General features: G+C 38.7%; 1 pseudogene across 1 annotated transcript; it reads right to left on the bottom strand.

Moving 5' to 3' along the window:
• Window positions 1–12,628: 12,628 nt before the first annotated feature.
• Window positions 12,629–15,779, bottom strand: LOC309800027 (phosphorylase b kinase regulatory subunit beta-like; annotated as a pseudogene). Its single transcript has one exon. The product of its transcript is annotated as a phosphorylase b kinase regulatory subunit beta-like (transcript).
• Window positions 15,780–16,092: the final 313 nt, after the last annotated feature.

Genomic DNA, 16,092 nt, shown 5'->3' with positions numbered 1-16,092 from the left:
TACAATGCAAGTAGAGACATTATCAAGAGCATTAACATGCTCCTAATAGCAATAAAACCTTTTAACTGTCTGATGTAGAACATGCTCCCACCAAACCACCACATATTATGGTAATTGGCTCCAATTTCTGACTCTTACATTGTAAAGTTACAAAGAGTTAGGTAGAACTAAAAAACAAATCTAGAATACTCATCTTGTTAGCGTTCCCATTATCAAATGTTTGCTTTCTACCTCGAAAGAGGACTGGTCTGGTCTGTTGCACGGCTCTTCCCTGCACTATCATATTTTTGCATCCTGTCTCATTTTATTCCTACTGACTGATATGAATATATATTTTTTCCCAAATAACCCTTTTCTAACGCCAAAACATCAACAGTAACACAAATAGCATTTTCCTCAGAATTTCAGTGTAACAAATGTGTTCTCCGTGCATGCCTGTGTCACATCTCATTCACTTTATGTGTTCTCTCGTCACAGGAGATACAATGGGGAAAATATTCCATGAGGACGCTTTGATTTTTCTTTACAACACACTACTAAATTACGTGAGTAGCCTGTCCATCCTGGCTGAAAATATTATTTCAAACTAAAGTTGAGCCCAGATTCTGTTATATTAAATAGCAAAGAAACAATAGTTCTTGGTTTTATTCCTCTTAGACGGGGAGCAGGGCAATAGGGAATTGACACAAGTTGGTCCTTAGTGATTAACCTGCAGTTTATGGTTGTGTTTCCAGGTGACGTGCCCATCATGCAGGAATCTTCTCGGAGGCTGTCGAGAGCAGCCTGTCTGCTTTGAGAAGTGCAGATCTATCAGGATCCAGAATCGGGCTCTGAAAAAGCTGTCATTTCATGTCTCTAAAACAGCCTCTGATTTAATGTACAAGATGTCAAGAAGTAAAGGACAATAAAATAAAAGCCAAAAAGGAGAACTATTTCAATTAAGAAGCATTTCTATAAAAATTCTTGGAAATCAAGTAAAATAAAAGCTGTCAGAATCAATCTGTGTTTAAAGGTTGATTTTTGTGGTGCTTAAATGCAACTTGCAAGGCAGGAAAAAAATACAGATTATTAACAGAACAATTGAACCTTAAAAATTCCTTTCTCACTAGATAGACATTTGGTTATTAAATGTTCCTAATGGATCTAGGAAAAGCACTTATATGGTGGATGCTGGGATTTGGAGAGAGAAGGCAAGAAACACATTCAAATACATTTAAAAAAAAGTCACAAATGTAAGCTCCAGTCCTATAAGGAGTTTCATGCATTTCCAAGAATTTAATATTTTGATTGTCATTAATTAAAAGCTTATATAAGACTCTAGGAATTTACCTTTTATCGCCATGGTTTTCCAATGGTGTTTGAATGTCCTTTCCAGAGAAAGATAAATATTTCTTCAAGAACTGCCCTATCACCCCAGTAATCAAATATCTTAAAGGTGAATTGAGAAAAAAAATTGTTATGAAATTTGAGGCAACCTTTAATCTAAGAGTATAATAATATTAAATAAAGATATAAGCATCGCCAAAAATAAATAAAATTCTTCCCAACATGACTTCTTATTATGGAAGACATAACTTTCATTTCCATTTGTTTAAAAAAGATGCTGTTTAAGAAACATGCATCATAACTTCATCTTACTCCTATCCTTAGAATTTTTATGATGGTGTGCTTTTTATTCCACATTTTCTATTAAGAGGGATATTGGACAAGGAAAGAAGAGATTTATTCACTTGCTGTCCCCATCTGAATTGTATATTTCAGGGATATGCCCCTTTCAATGGTCCATTTCTGGTTCCTTTATATAAAAATGAAATTCACTTTCTCTGACGGGAATACTTTAAAGAAGAAAATTCACTCCTCATCATCAAATTGAGAAGTTTTCTTAAAGTAAGTCTTCCACACGCAATAAGAGAAACAGCCTAAGTACTGCCTCCAATCAAAAGAAGAAAAATTACAAAATCAGCTCACTCATGATTTCCTTAATATACTTAAAAGAGAGAAAATCCCACTGATGCCTCTAAAAATAAAAATGAAGGAAAGGGCAACTTTATTGATTCCCTACAAACCAATGTACATGTAGCTTATTGATAACACTAAACCTTTAGTGATTTTCAACTGAAAGTCTGCCTCTGAATGAAGGTTTAAATCATCATATTAATATAGTAGGGGGGAAATTATCACAGGACACACTGGAAATTAATTAAAAACCCTGCACTCAGTTTGTTTGTGAGAGAAGATAAATATCACTCATGGGAAAAGATGCCTGACAACCGCCATAGTTTTCAGATCCAAAATTAGACCCTGACAGCTATGTCTTTGTATGACTCTCCTTGGGGTATGATATGCAGAGATTTAGAATATGAAGATTTCTGAGAGAAGTATTTATTACTGACACTTCCGAAACATTCCATGTGTGGCATCAGCAAAGCATGCTCCACCTCAGACAGAAATGTCAGGTTTTCTTCCAAGCCTTCTTTTTTTTTTCATATTCCTCTTCCCCCATTCCCATCCCTCCCTCCCCATCCACTACCACCCCCCTTCTCCTCCAAAATATGGGTTTTTTTAGAAGTTCAACAGCAGCCCCTGGTGGAGCTCAGCAGTTGTTTCAGCCTGAGCACAGTTGTTAAAGAAACTCCATCCATTCTGTCAATAAAAAGAAAAGTATATCCATGTGTATATTACCACATCTGCATGCTGTTCCCACGGGTCAGAGATCAGAAAAGACCCTGAATGTACAAATGCTGTGTTTTATGATGGTAATTTAGGCCAATTTCAGTAGCTGGAGTTTTGAAAAATATATATATGTCACAAACAATAAACATCTGTCTCAAATGTCACATTCATTTTATGCAAGAAGACCAATAATTAACTGCTCGTGAATAATGCTTACCACAGAGTGCGTGCGTGAAACGAAGAGGCTCCGCACATGCAAGCCGGCGATCACCATTTTGTTTGGCTCCTGTTGTGACATATTCAGCCTTGTCACTTAGCAAAATGAGCTATATAAAGTGACAATTGTATGCAAAGGAAGGAGTTCTCTTGGTAGGAGCTCATAAAGCCACTGTCTGGCCCCATCAAAATGCAAGCTGGACTTAACAAGAAAACCCAGAAAATGCCCTTCAGAGAGACCACAATATTCCTTTTCCTGCTTAGTTGGCAGCCACAGATTATCACTTGCGGGCCAAGGGGAGCCAAGTGGCTCCTTGCATAGGCAGGGTAAGTCTTTGCTTCACAAAGGTACCTGATAGAGGGGCTCAAATCCGGCTCCCCCGGGCTTCCCTGGTGGCGCAGTGGTTGAGAATCTGCCTGCTAATGCAGGGGACACGGGTTCGAGCCCTGGGCTGGGAGGATCCCACATGCCGCGGAGCAACTAGGCCCGTGAGCCACAACTACTGAGCCTGCGCGTCTGGAGCCTGTGCTCCGCAACGGGAGAGGCCGCAATAGTGAGAGGCCCGCGCACTGCGATGAAGAGTGGCCCCCGCTTGCCACAACTAGAGAAAGCCCTCGCACAGAAACGAAGACCCAACACAGCAAAAATAAATTAATTAATTAATAAACTCCTACCCCAACATCTAAAAAAAAAAAAAAAAAAATCCGGCTCCCCTTCCTGTGGGGCCCTCTGCCTAGAACACTGTCACCTTTTCTTAGCACAAAGGCATGGCTCTGTTGCTAAAGCCCTGTGCCTTTGGGGCTGCATCACTGCAGAGAGGTTGCTTTTTCCTAATTCACACAAAGATGCCGTAACGGCTCCAGGTGGCCCTGGTGCTAGGCAAGCAGAGGGAGAACGATATCCTGAAGAAGTTTGCATTCCTGGCTGAGATTCTCAAGTGTGCCAGGGCTGGGGGACCTGGTGAGCATTCACCCTCCACGAGGCTCATGTTAGGACAAAGGAACAATTGGAAATTAACTCAAAAAACCCAAAAGTTTACTTGAGTAAATTTAGTCAACATCTGTCACTTGTGTATTTTGACTTTTCTTAAATGATGCAGTTTATTAAAAGGAAAAGCAAATAGTATTATTAAAGCTTAAAATAGCTCTATGATAAATACTGGAATAGATAAATATGAATTTATATGAAAAAGTGGTTTTTAAATATTGAAAGTATTGTACTTCACAGTAGCCTGTCACTTGTCCCTGAGGTCACTTGGATCTCTGGGCTGATCTCAGGTGAAACTGAATGAGTGAGCTAATGTGTTAAGACCGTAGATCATCCCATGTAGGTCACTTGATGACTACCTAATGGACTCCAAGCACTGTATTTGACACTGGGGAATAAGAGGTATAAGAAGAAATAATACTTGGTCTCCAATGAGTTACAATCTAGTGAAGGAGATAGATCTACCTAGATAATTTTAACATATTGTGGTAGCAGCATGCAGAGTCCTAAAAGACACAGTGGGGCACTTAGCTGGCTTTCCATAGGAGTGACCCTTGCATGAAATCTTACAGAAATATCAGAAATTAGCTACAGAAAAGAGGGTTAGAGGGCAATGTTGGAGGAGAAGCACTGACCCAAGGGTGAAAGTGTAAAACTCTGAGGTGTATTCAAAGAACTACGGGCAGCTTGATATTTCCAGAGCATAAAGTACAAGGTGGTGAATGACAGAGTAGAGGCTGGAGAGGAGGGTGGGTAAGGACAGCCATGGAGAGCCTTGTCTGCCCTCCTAAGGAGATTGGAATAGTCCTATAGGCCATGGGGAACAATGAAAAGACTTATTTAAGGACTGACATAGCTGGGGGAAGAATGAGACTGGTCAGGGATTTGTTCTGATTGTCCAAGAGAAAGAGGATAAAGACCTGAATCCTGGTGGTGGAAATGGGGTTGAAGAGGAAAGGGTCAGAAATAGTCAGAGGCACCAACAGAGAGCAATTAGTGACATTGGATATGGGCAGTCAGGGGGAGGCTTGCATCACTCCCAGGGCTCAGGTGTAGGAGACAATGTAGACTGAGGCCACCAAGTGAGTCACAGACACCGGGGCCAGGATAAGTTTGAGGGTCGAAGACGACACGCTAAAGAAGTACTTCTCAAAATATGTCCTCAAATACCCTCCACTGGCCTCCAGATGCTATTTGTAACACTGATTATTAACACCGCCCACAAATGTCCCAGCTGGAGAGGACAGGTCGTTAAGCCCAATCGCTTTCAAACTGTGTGTGGTGGGGGTCTTGGTGGGATGGGGGGCAGAGCAGGCAGGGCTCCAGGCTACCATCCCTGATTCAACCCAAGAGGGTCTGCTTTTACCTACTGTGTATATTAGAATTCTTCAGAAGACGTAATTTGAAAAAAAACCACAGGTTGAAAACCACAGACAACCTCTTCCTTTTACAGAGAGGAAAATGAAGCCCACGGAGGTGAAATAACTTGTCTACAGACACACGTCTGTAGCAGAGGCTGAGCTAATCTATGACACTTAGTTCAAGTCCACATGTTCTCTACACTGTGGTTTCCTACACAAGTATTTGTCTACTTTTTGCTGTGCTTTACAGAGTTAGCATCACAAACCTAATCCCCAGCACGCAGTTATCAGTTTCTTCAGTTTTATTCTGTCAGTAAATATTTATTGACCATCTTCCGCATGCCAAGACTTCTTTTACTGAGATCACCTGTGCATTTTTATTGGATCCCCAGTTATAGCTTTTGATTCTTTAGTAGAGTTCTAATGGTGTCCCCAATTGGTATTCGACTGTGACTGGATGTCTTATGACCCAAGAAGTAGATAGGTATACTAGGGTTTATTTTAGTCCCAAGTAAACAATATTATCAGAGGCATGAGTTTCCTAATTTACTGGAGGTTATACTTAATTTACATTTTTAATCTAATTTTTAAAAATCCACTTTTTAAAATCCATGAAGCTCCTAAAGTACAGTAAGGTGCTAGTCATAATTTTTAAAGAATTAGTTTTCAGATGTACACTAATTTTTCCATACACATTCCAGTGCTCACTGGAAATAATTATGCAAAAAACTCACTGATATATGAAATAATTACGGGATAGATTGCTTTCAAAAAGTGAGAATTCAAGCCAATAAACTCAATAACCCCTCCTCCCTGTCATACTAACTTGGGACCAATAGGGTAATTCATAAAATAAGGAAAAGCAAATCTTTGTTTAACCTAGAGGAATAAATAAATAGAGGCAAATGTTAGCTGAGGGGTTACGGCAGCCTACTGTTCCCTTTCTCAAAGATCATCCCATCTTAAAAAATTTGTCCCAGGCCACCTAGAAGAGAGCAGTGGGCAGCCCCTTTGTCAAGTGTGTGAGTCCAGGTGGGGAACAGGAACCAGCTGGGGAACGCCCTCCAGCTCAAGGGCTCTCAGAGATGAGATGCACACAGGCCTTTCCAGAAACATTATGTAAGATCCTGGAGGCAGAAAGGAAACCATTGCTCTGTCTTTCCTGTTGGGGAATCTATTCTTCACGTTATTAAACTCCTTATAATAAGAGAACAGGGAATCAGTCTTCCTTCAACTGCCCCTTTATACTTCACCACCTAACCCAAATCGATCTCTCATTTGCTTTCTCTACTCCTTCCATTTGCAGATAATTTTAAAATCAGAAACTCTGTATACACCAACATACACAAAACCCAGTTAGTGAAGGTGGGTTGCAAGCAACAGAAAAGGGTAAAGAAAGGAGAAAATCCAAGATTATAGCTCAAAAAGATTTCAAGGCTCACCTGTTACAACCCCATTTCTTTCCAGGTGAAAAATCCAAGTCAAGAGACTTCTCTAAGATTATGCCACGTGACTGTTCCCATATAGTGGTATTACTGGGTATAGGACAAACAAAAAAGTTTTAAGGATCAAAACAAAAGCCTAATTGGCTCTACAGGCACCTATTATACCAGCCTCCTTCATGTTGCAAAGTACGCTAGTGGGTGTACACACTGAATCCAGACAGAGCAAACATTTGGTTATAGCTTATCCCCTTTGACCTCCCACTTCTCATTTGCACAAGTAAATCCAGAGTTAATGGTCTTCTGAGATAATCGTGTTTATGGTATTTTGGTCTAGTGTCCTAAAACGTCTCCCTTCATAGCAATTGCTTTCATTCACTCAACAAAAGTTATTGGAAGCTCACTGTGCACCAGCCCTAGATAGTACTAAGAAAGAGCATTCTTTTGCTCTCTTGCTTATCTGCTCACCACTTTGTCACTGTGCAGTCATGATGCAGGAACCATATTTCTTTCCCAAATCCAATAAATTCGTCTATCAGCTTTTTCATACAAAGAGGTTTAAAATGGTTTAAATATCCCTTTAAGCCCATTCTCTCTGGTAAATTAACAATACTGGTTTAGTACCCCTCTATGTTCCTCTATGTTGGGGTGTTCTAGCTTCTTTCTTTCTGTGAATTCCTCTGACTGCCCTCTGGACTGGCCCTGTCTGAATGGCATGACATTGAGTTCCAAATTAATGGAATTCCACATAGCACATGAAGGCTCACTGGGAACATTTAACAAAATGAAGTGTCTTGATGAGCTCTTCAGATTCCTCAGAGTCCAATGACTGAAGATGTTCTGGAATGGAGAAATGAATGTGGCTTAGAAACACAAGGTAGATGTTAATATGACTATGAAAATTAGCATAGGCCCACATACCTAGGATTGAAAGAGATTAAGCTGGGCCTAAAACATAGCTGGTCCCTTTATGAGAAAGCAAACTGTTGAATAAAAAATGGAAAATGTGAACAAGCTTTAAAAGGTAATACTTCCAGTGGTTAAGATATGGCTCATCTAAATAGTCAATAAGTATTAGCTGTTATTACTATTTCTCTTCTGAACATTTCAACTTACAGCTTATTAGTGTGATTAAAAATATTATACAATGCCTCTAATAAGTCTGTAAAAATTTGCTTTAATTACCATGTTAGATATAATTTTACTTTTAGAAATAATAATGCATTTATGTTAAAAAAGTTGTTTTAAATCTATTCTTGCCTCCCCTGCTTCTCAGACCTTATATTAAATTTAGTTAGGATAGGGTCAAAAACCAAAGCAAACATCCTGTTAGCTAGTTGCATTCTACTGACACTAGGAAAGTTCTACTGTTATGAGAAGTCAACTACAAGTCGATCAGCCTAAAGATTGTGTGAAACAATCCATCTTTTTCAAAATCATCAGAATGCTCTGGAATACCTGAGAAGTATTTCTCTAAGAAATATAAATCAGTATATTTAATCACACATTCAATGAACATTAATTTTGCACAAAATATCATGCATGTTGCTCTGAGAGAAGTTAGGAAGTACCATGCGGGTCCCTGTCTTCATGGAGCTTGCTGTCATAAAGAGTTCACTTCTTCAGAAGGTTTTGATTACACACTTCTTCCAGACTATTCTGAACAAAGATGAGGAGAGCCAATTTTTTTTTCTAAACTGTAAGAAACCTTTGGTTGAATCACTGTCGTATACCGTAGCTTAAAGAATATATTTTCCTTTGTGCATTTTGATATTTGAGAATAATGAATTCAAAAATTATTGGGAAAAGTAGGTCTGTAATTGACCACCTAGGGAAACTATGCAAAATCCCTTCAAAATTCCCACCCGGAGTAGAAGAGAAGTGGATTCAGATACAGCACTCTGAAACCTTCCCAAGCTTTCTCCACTGGAATTCTAATTAGTAAGATCCCTTTAAGCAATTTTAAAGTTGCTTAATTTAAATATAGGAAGTGCTTCCTTGGGCTCTATAATAACTTTGGCAGAGCTGATCCTATTTCCTGAGATTAAACAGAAGAAAATTCTTTCCTCAGGAAATTGAACCACACACAATAAGATCATTCATTAGAATGTTCATATAAATTCAAAATATGCCACAGGAAGAGTGTCTTCTTCATAAAAAGTAACACCCTAGAAATGCTAAGGAGAGCCATGACTGGTTTTTAGTCTTGAGTTTTGGCCTTTGTGTGTTACAGGTTCTCCAGGAAGAATTACTGAGGTGATAACTCATTTTGACAATGAAACCAAGAGCAGGATAACTTAAAAAAATGAAATCCTTTTTCCTAAATAAAAAATATCTTTCAGTATTATTTGCTTTGTCAAAGTTTTGATTCTATTCATGAAATAAAGCTGTACCTTCTGTAACCTAATTTACTCCACTTTGTACCACTTAAGATTCAGCAAAAGGAAAATCTCAGAAACTTTGTACCAAAACCTGCTACTCAAAAGTCCGACTGGTAAGGGGACTGGGGAGGCTATGCTTCTAAAACTTTTTTATTGTCCAAGAGCACAAAGAGGAACACTCTTCAGTTTCTTGCCACGCTTCTGTAAATTTACGTCACCTCACTAAATTTGAGAGCTAACTAGTGTTCTGACAGTGTTGTTGAGACTTGCATGTCAGACTTAGAAATGTCATTGTGAAGGCTTACTTGGATGGTGAGATTTGAGAAGCCTATTTCCCTGCTAAACACATGTATTATAGAGTGATGGATAACGGAGATTCAAAGGATTGCAGTGAGAGATAAAGGAGTTCACCTGTAACATCTATCGCATTGACAGCCGACTTTATTGAAGTTTCACCATATTAACTGCCTCTCTGGACTGACTTAGCTGGCTAGGTGATTATCAATTTATCGCCAGTCAAAACACAAATTGCAAAAAAAAAAAAAAAAAAAAACCACAGATTGCTTCAGGTACAGTGTCTGTGGCATAATCATGTACCTTGAATCCGATCAAACTGGAGTGACCCTACTAGGACGATTCTTGTAAGAGCAAGGCCGAAACATCAGTTAGGAACTTCTCTGATGAAATTGTGTCTAATTTGTGGTTTGATAGAACATTTTTCCTAGATCCTAGATCAAGAATGCACCACTCCAAAAGGAAATGAAGTCAAAGCCTGAGAGGTAGAATGGGGAGAATATTAGAGGCTATTCACTCCCTCTTCCTGAGCTTTGCTGACTCTAACCACCCCTGAAGTCCACTCCAGAGACAGCAAGTAAAAAACTGACCAGTTCTTGAAATAGACTTGCACCTTGAAACTTCACCTAGCACTGTGGGAACTGACTGAATTACATGTAGGAAATGATCTAAGCTAACCATAGACCAACACTGAGATACTTACATTACCTCTTTGACTGTTTTCAATATAGCAAGAGCTTTTAATTCTACCCTATTTTCTGATGCTGTCCTCTAACAAGGTCTAATCTTTCTCCACATATTGAGTTCTACCAGTAGCCACTCCAATTAATATTTGTTAAATGCAGTAACAGAAGGAGATGATTTTGGCCTTAGGCAAGAATTAATACCTACACTAGCAAACACTCAACAGACACTTTCTATGTGTTGGGTACTAGTTTAAGTACTTTTTATATATTAACTCATTTAATCTTCTTAACTATGCTGTGAGGAAAGTACTATTATTTTCCTTGTGCTATCAATGAGAAAATTGATGAACAGAAATATTATAAAACTTGCCCAAGATTATCCAGCCTGCAAGTTGAACCCAGGCAGATACGATAGAACCTTAATAACTCTGAAACCCAGACTTTTCAGTCATATACTGATTGGATTGAGTTGTTCTGTTCCTATTCTAGCTGCCTACCATTTTATAAAATGTATTTTCCTCTAGAGAAAAATGGCGTTATCCAGAGCCTCTACAATTTTTCATGCAAAATGTCTGGCATTCAATAAAAAAATTACCAGATATACCAAGAAATCAGATCAAAAAAAAAAAGAAAGTAAAAATAGGCCATAGATGATCCAGAAACATGGATTAATATGTTTTTAAAAAATAGATGAAAAGGGTTTCCCTGGTGGCGCAGTGGTTGACAGTCCGCCTGATGATGCAAGGGACACGGGTCCGTGCCCTGGTCCAGGAGGATCCCACATGCTGTGGAGCGGCTGGGCCTGTGAGCCATGGCTGCTGAGCCTGCGCATCTGGAGCCTGTGCTCCACAATGGGAGAGGCCACAGCAGTGAGAGGACCGCATACCGCAAAAAAAAAATAAAATAAAAAAGATGAAAAGATACCCTTACCAGAGAAATAGAATCCATAAGAAGAGAATCAAGTGGAAATTCTAAAACTGAAAAATACAGTAATTAAAACTAAGTACTCAACAGATGAGCTTACTAGCAGATTAAACACAAATAAGAACAGGATTAGTACTGTAAGATACTAAATACTAGTATTCTCTGTTGGCAGAGAATATTCAGACCAAAGGACCAAAAAAAAAAAAAAAAAAAAAAAAAGGAAATATAGAAAAAAGTGAAAGAGACACATGGGAGATGGCAAAGTTCTAAGTGTAACGGGAGCTCCAGAAGTACAGAAATAGATTAGAGGAGAAATGGAGGCAAAAGCATTGTTCGAATAGGTAATGTCTGAGAAATTTCCAAAACAGATGAACAATATAAAATCCCAAGAAGGATACAGACATTACTAGTCTCATCATAGTAAAACTGCCAAATGACAAAGAATAAGCCATAAGAACAGCCAGACAAAAAAGCATAGTACCTTCAAAGAAACTACAACAATGATAACTAAGTTCTCAACAGAAACAATAGAAGCCAGAAGAAAACAGAATGATATCTTGAAGTGCTGGAAGAAATTATTAACGACTTAGAAGTCTATACACAATGAAAATATCCTTCAAACATAAAGGCATCAAAAAAAGTTTGTTGTCAGCAGATCCCTATTAAAAGAAATGCTGAAGGAGTTTAGACAAGAGGAAAATTATCCCAGATGGAAAGACAGAAATGCAGGAAAGAATGAAAAGCAACAGGAGTTAAATATATAAATGACAATAATAACATGTGGTGAAGATTACATACATATAAAATTAAAATAAATGTATGACAGCAGTAAATCAAACAGCAGAAAGGGATAAATGGATTTAATGTGTTCTTAAATCCTAGCATTGTCTGGGAAGTGGTAAAACTATAATTTACACTAGACTTTATTAGGTTAAGACTGTTGTTATATCCAGTAAATATAATTCCAAATATATCAGTAATTATATTAAATGTACATGGACTAAATACTTCGAATGAAAGACAAAGTTTGTCCAACTAGATGAAAAAATAAAAATTTAATTATATGTTGCCTAAATAAGGACATCTTAAATATAAGGATACAGAAAGGTTGACAGTAAAAGAATGGAGATATATCATGTAAATACCATGATTAAACATAAAAAAGGACATTTAAAACTGATGCTTAAAAGTTAATCTACTAGATATGGAGATGAAAACTGGTAAAACTAAACAATAATTTAGGGATGCTTATATTAATGAAAAAGTCTTTAAAAGCAAGGGTGAGTAACAAAAAATTCAGGATAGAAGTATGAGAGTGGACTAGGTAGCAACACAAATGAGGAGATTAAGGAGCTTCTGTATCTTTAAGTTGTACAGTGCTTGTTTTTCTATTATTTTTTTTATTATTGTTGAAGCTGAGTAATAGTATGGGCTTTATTATACTATTTTCTATACTTTTGTAGATGTTTGAAATTAAAAATAATTCAATTACAAAATAAATGACACAAGGAAAGATATATTGTTAAAACATGGTAACATGGACAAAAACAAAGCTTTAAAATACATAAAGCAAAATGGATAAAAATGCAAGGAGAAATTGACAAATTCATAATCAGGAGAACATTTTACAATTTATCAGCAATCGAAGGTCAAGTAGGACAGAAATAGTAAAGATACTGATGATCTAATTATACAATTAGCAAGCTAAACACTTATTCACACTCACACACATTCACATGTATTTGCACCTGACAGGCTACATATTCTTTTCAAACACTTGAACATCCCCCAAATTGGCCACATATTAGGTTACTCTATATGCTCAATTATTGTTTTTTGTTGACTCTTTTACAATTAGAACATATTTACGTGATACCTGTATTCAATACAATAAAAAATATGTTTAAAAAAATGAAAAGAAGCATTTATACTTTACTCAGTTGTGGCAGGCCTTTTAAACATATTATCTTGTTTCATCTCACACAAAACAAGGAGGCTGGTATGAAAGAAGGAGGGAGGTTCAGCCACTGGCCTCAGGACACTGAGATGATGAGTGGCAGTCAGGATTTGCATTCAGTTCCACTGGATGCTAGAGCCTGGTCACGTGCCTTACTGCACTGCCTCACACAATGCCAATTCATATTTTCAGCATGGCACGGAATAACTCCGGGTTATTGGAGATGATCCAGCCAATATGAATGACCGGTTCTTGCTGAATGACCACCTCCCACTCATCATGGGTATTACACTTGTAATAGATGATGTTCTTAATCACTCTTGGAGACAAAGGATTAGCGATAACCTCTTCTTCATGTCCAAAGGCACCCAGAGTTACCTGTTGGCCCTGCACTAAAGCATTAGTAATGGATGGGGCCAGGCTGTCCACTAGTTTACTTAAAAGGCTTGCTGTATGGCACGCCACCAACCGACATTTTTGGCTGCCAGCTCTTCTATAGACTCTCTCAATGTGATCAGAAACAGTACCTTCCTTTGTGAGAAAGTTGGGTCCTTCTCTTTTGAGCAGTATACCCAGCAGGATGGCTTGGCTAGCCAGACAACTACAGTCATTCAGTTTTTGAAGAATTTCATGGGTGGGTTTGTTTTTCCATTCAGTAATGGTAACATCTGGCTGCTGTTCTTGTTCAGGAGCATTGGAGGTGCTGCTTTGTCGTTTGACTTTTGAATGTTTGGGAACTTCTAGTTCCTCAAAACTCTTAAATTCTGGAAGCTCTTCTGTGTCACTGATTCATAAGAAGTTGTTCTACCATAGCTCCAGATATTAGTGTCTGTAGACGATCAACGTGAACTTTGACTCCTCCAACCGCTCCTTTCTTAAAAGCTGCCAGCACATCTAATACAGGATTGAATCGGCTACCTCTTATACTGTCTTCCTGGATGAGAACAAGGAAAAGTGGATGTCCATGCATTTTCCAGTATTGCTTAATAAACTGTAGTGCATTCTTTATGTCATCTATCAGCAGTAAAACACCTTGAGACATTTAGAAATCACTTAGGTCAAAGATGATAGGGTAACAAACCACAGTCTTTCCTAGAATGCAATAAATCTTTGATGTATGAAGGTAGCCAATGGGCCTATCTGGCCTTCCGCAGAGTCCTAATTTTTCATTGTCCCCCAGATGGAAATAAGCTTTCACAAGCTCCTGTTGGGCCCAGATCTGAATGGGTTCTACCTGTTGGGGAGTTTGAGTCTGAATACCATATGTGTTGAGAGAAATCTTGAAGGCATTGGCTTTCTGCTATAAGCGCTACATAAACAACCAAATCATTTTCCAGTGGGCCCTGACTGGAAAACCTCATGCTCACATTACATTGATTCTGTAGTGGGACATAACGCTGAACAGGACCCATGTCTTTAGGACTAATTAATTCATCAGCTAGGAGTTTCATGATGACATAAAGGGCTTGTCCCCAAAGTAATAGTTTTCCATCATGGCCACAGTTACTAGGAAATCGCTTCTGACTACCAGGGTTTCTTTTTTCATATTCTACAAAATCAGCTGGAACATAGTAGTACTTTGGTATGACAGGATAACCTTCTGTGGTCTGATGAAGTACTGGAGTCAGAAGATCCTGATATTCTTTTACTTGCTTGGGATTGCCTCTAAAAACACCATCAATCATCATGTAAAGGAAAAATATGGGAAATTCACATTCAATGCCATCAAAGAGCTTAATTTCAGCTGGTCTGCAGTAGTGTCTATTAGGATCTTCCAATGATGTTCTATACCCATCTCTCAAGAAACGCTTAAATCCATATTTTCCTTTTAACTTTCTAACCACTTTATCGAGTGTCTGGCTAAACAGAACCTCATCATCCAAGGCAAATGTAGGATAACTGATGCAGGGAAGCAGGGCAATATCTGTGTTATGAGATCTTGATTCCCTGGGTAACAGTGGGCACAAAGTTTGCCAGTTGAGATTGTGGGCATCAAGATCCACAAATATAACCAACCAAGAACAGCCCTGGTTGCCAAAGAGGTTGAATCCATTAATTGCTTCTACAGCTGTTTTTGCTAAGCCAACAGAGCTCGAATGCAGCTCTGTGCGGCCATTATTATACTTGCTTCCTCTTTCCCAGACACCAAAGTCAGGCACACAGTAAACTCTTTCCACACAAAATACAAGGTTCTGAATAAAGGAGACCTCATCAGTGTTACAGATAATCTGGAGTCTGAGGAAATCATTTCCACAAGGTAAAGGAGATAGAGTGATGCTGCATTTATCTGAAGATGAACATAATCCTCATAGGAGAGAATCTCATCCCTGTATGTACATTGAAAACAGAGTGAAGACGTTGTCGGGCATGGATCCTGCTTAAACTGCTGGACCTCATCAGCCTGACGCATATAGCAGTAGACAATTCCTCTCATATATTTTATAGCCGAGTGCTCCAGCTCATGGGTCCTTCCCTTGTCATCATCAATGAGAGTGTATACAAGAGCCAAAGCCCAGGGCGCAGCAGTGCAGTATACACTGTCATGGATCTTGGCCTCCTGATCATCACCACATGTTTTTGTGGGAAAGAGACCTGTGGTTGGACTTCGATATAGCAGCAGTGTTGACTTGACAATTCTGTACTAGTGACCCAATTTATCCTACAGTTTCATTATCAGGTCTTGGAAGATTAATGCTTTTAAGAGGTTCATAAACTGAGCCAGACATTAAGAAAGCTGGTGGAGAAGAGACAACTGCAACAGGTGAGCTGGCCATTTCAAATTGTTGACTCTAATCATAAGCTTCACAGGCTAAACTATAGCAATTGGTCCGGGCTCTTCATTCCAAGCCCTTCCAGCTCACTTCAGCCATGCACCCTGCCATTGCACTCGGACCAACGCCTTGGTCTCCGCAGGGCCACCTGTCAGCTCCTCCTGGCCAGCTGCTATTATTCTTTAAACTGAACACATTTGTGATACATTATCTCTCGTTGGCATGTATGCTTTATGTTATAATAAAATCACTTTGTAAATAGTAAAAAAAAAAATAAGCCTCTTAGATTGACTCATCAACCAGAGGGCAGAGAGCAGAAGCAAGAAGAACTACAATCATGCAGCCTGTGGAACACACATCCACATTCACAGAAAGACAGACAAGATGAAAAGGCAGACA

This window comes from Mesoplodon mirus (assembly GCF_964341445.2).
Source record: "Mesoplodon mirus genome assembly, chromosome: 3".
Classification (NCBI taxonomy): Eukaryota; Metazoa; Chordata; class Mammalia; order Artiodactyla; family Ziphiidae; genus Mesoplodon; species Mesoplodon mirus.
The sequence above is the reverse complement of the archived record's forward strand: the minus strand, read 5'-3'. Positions and strand labels throughout refer to the sequence as shown.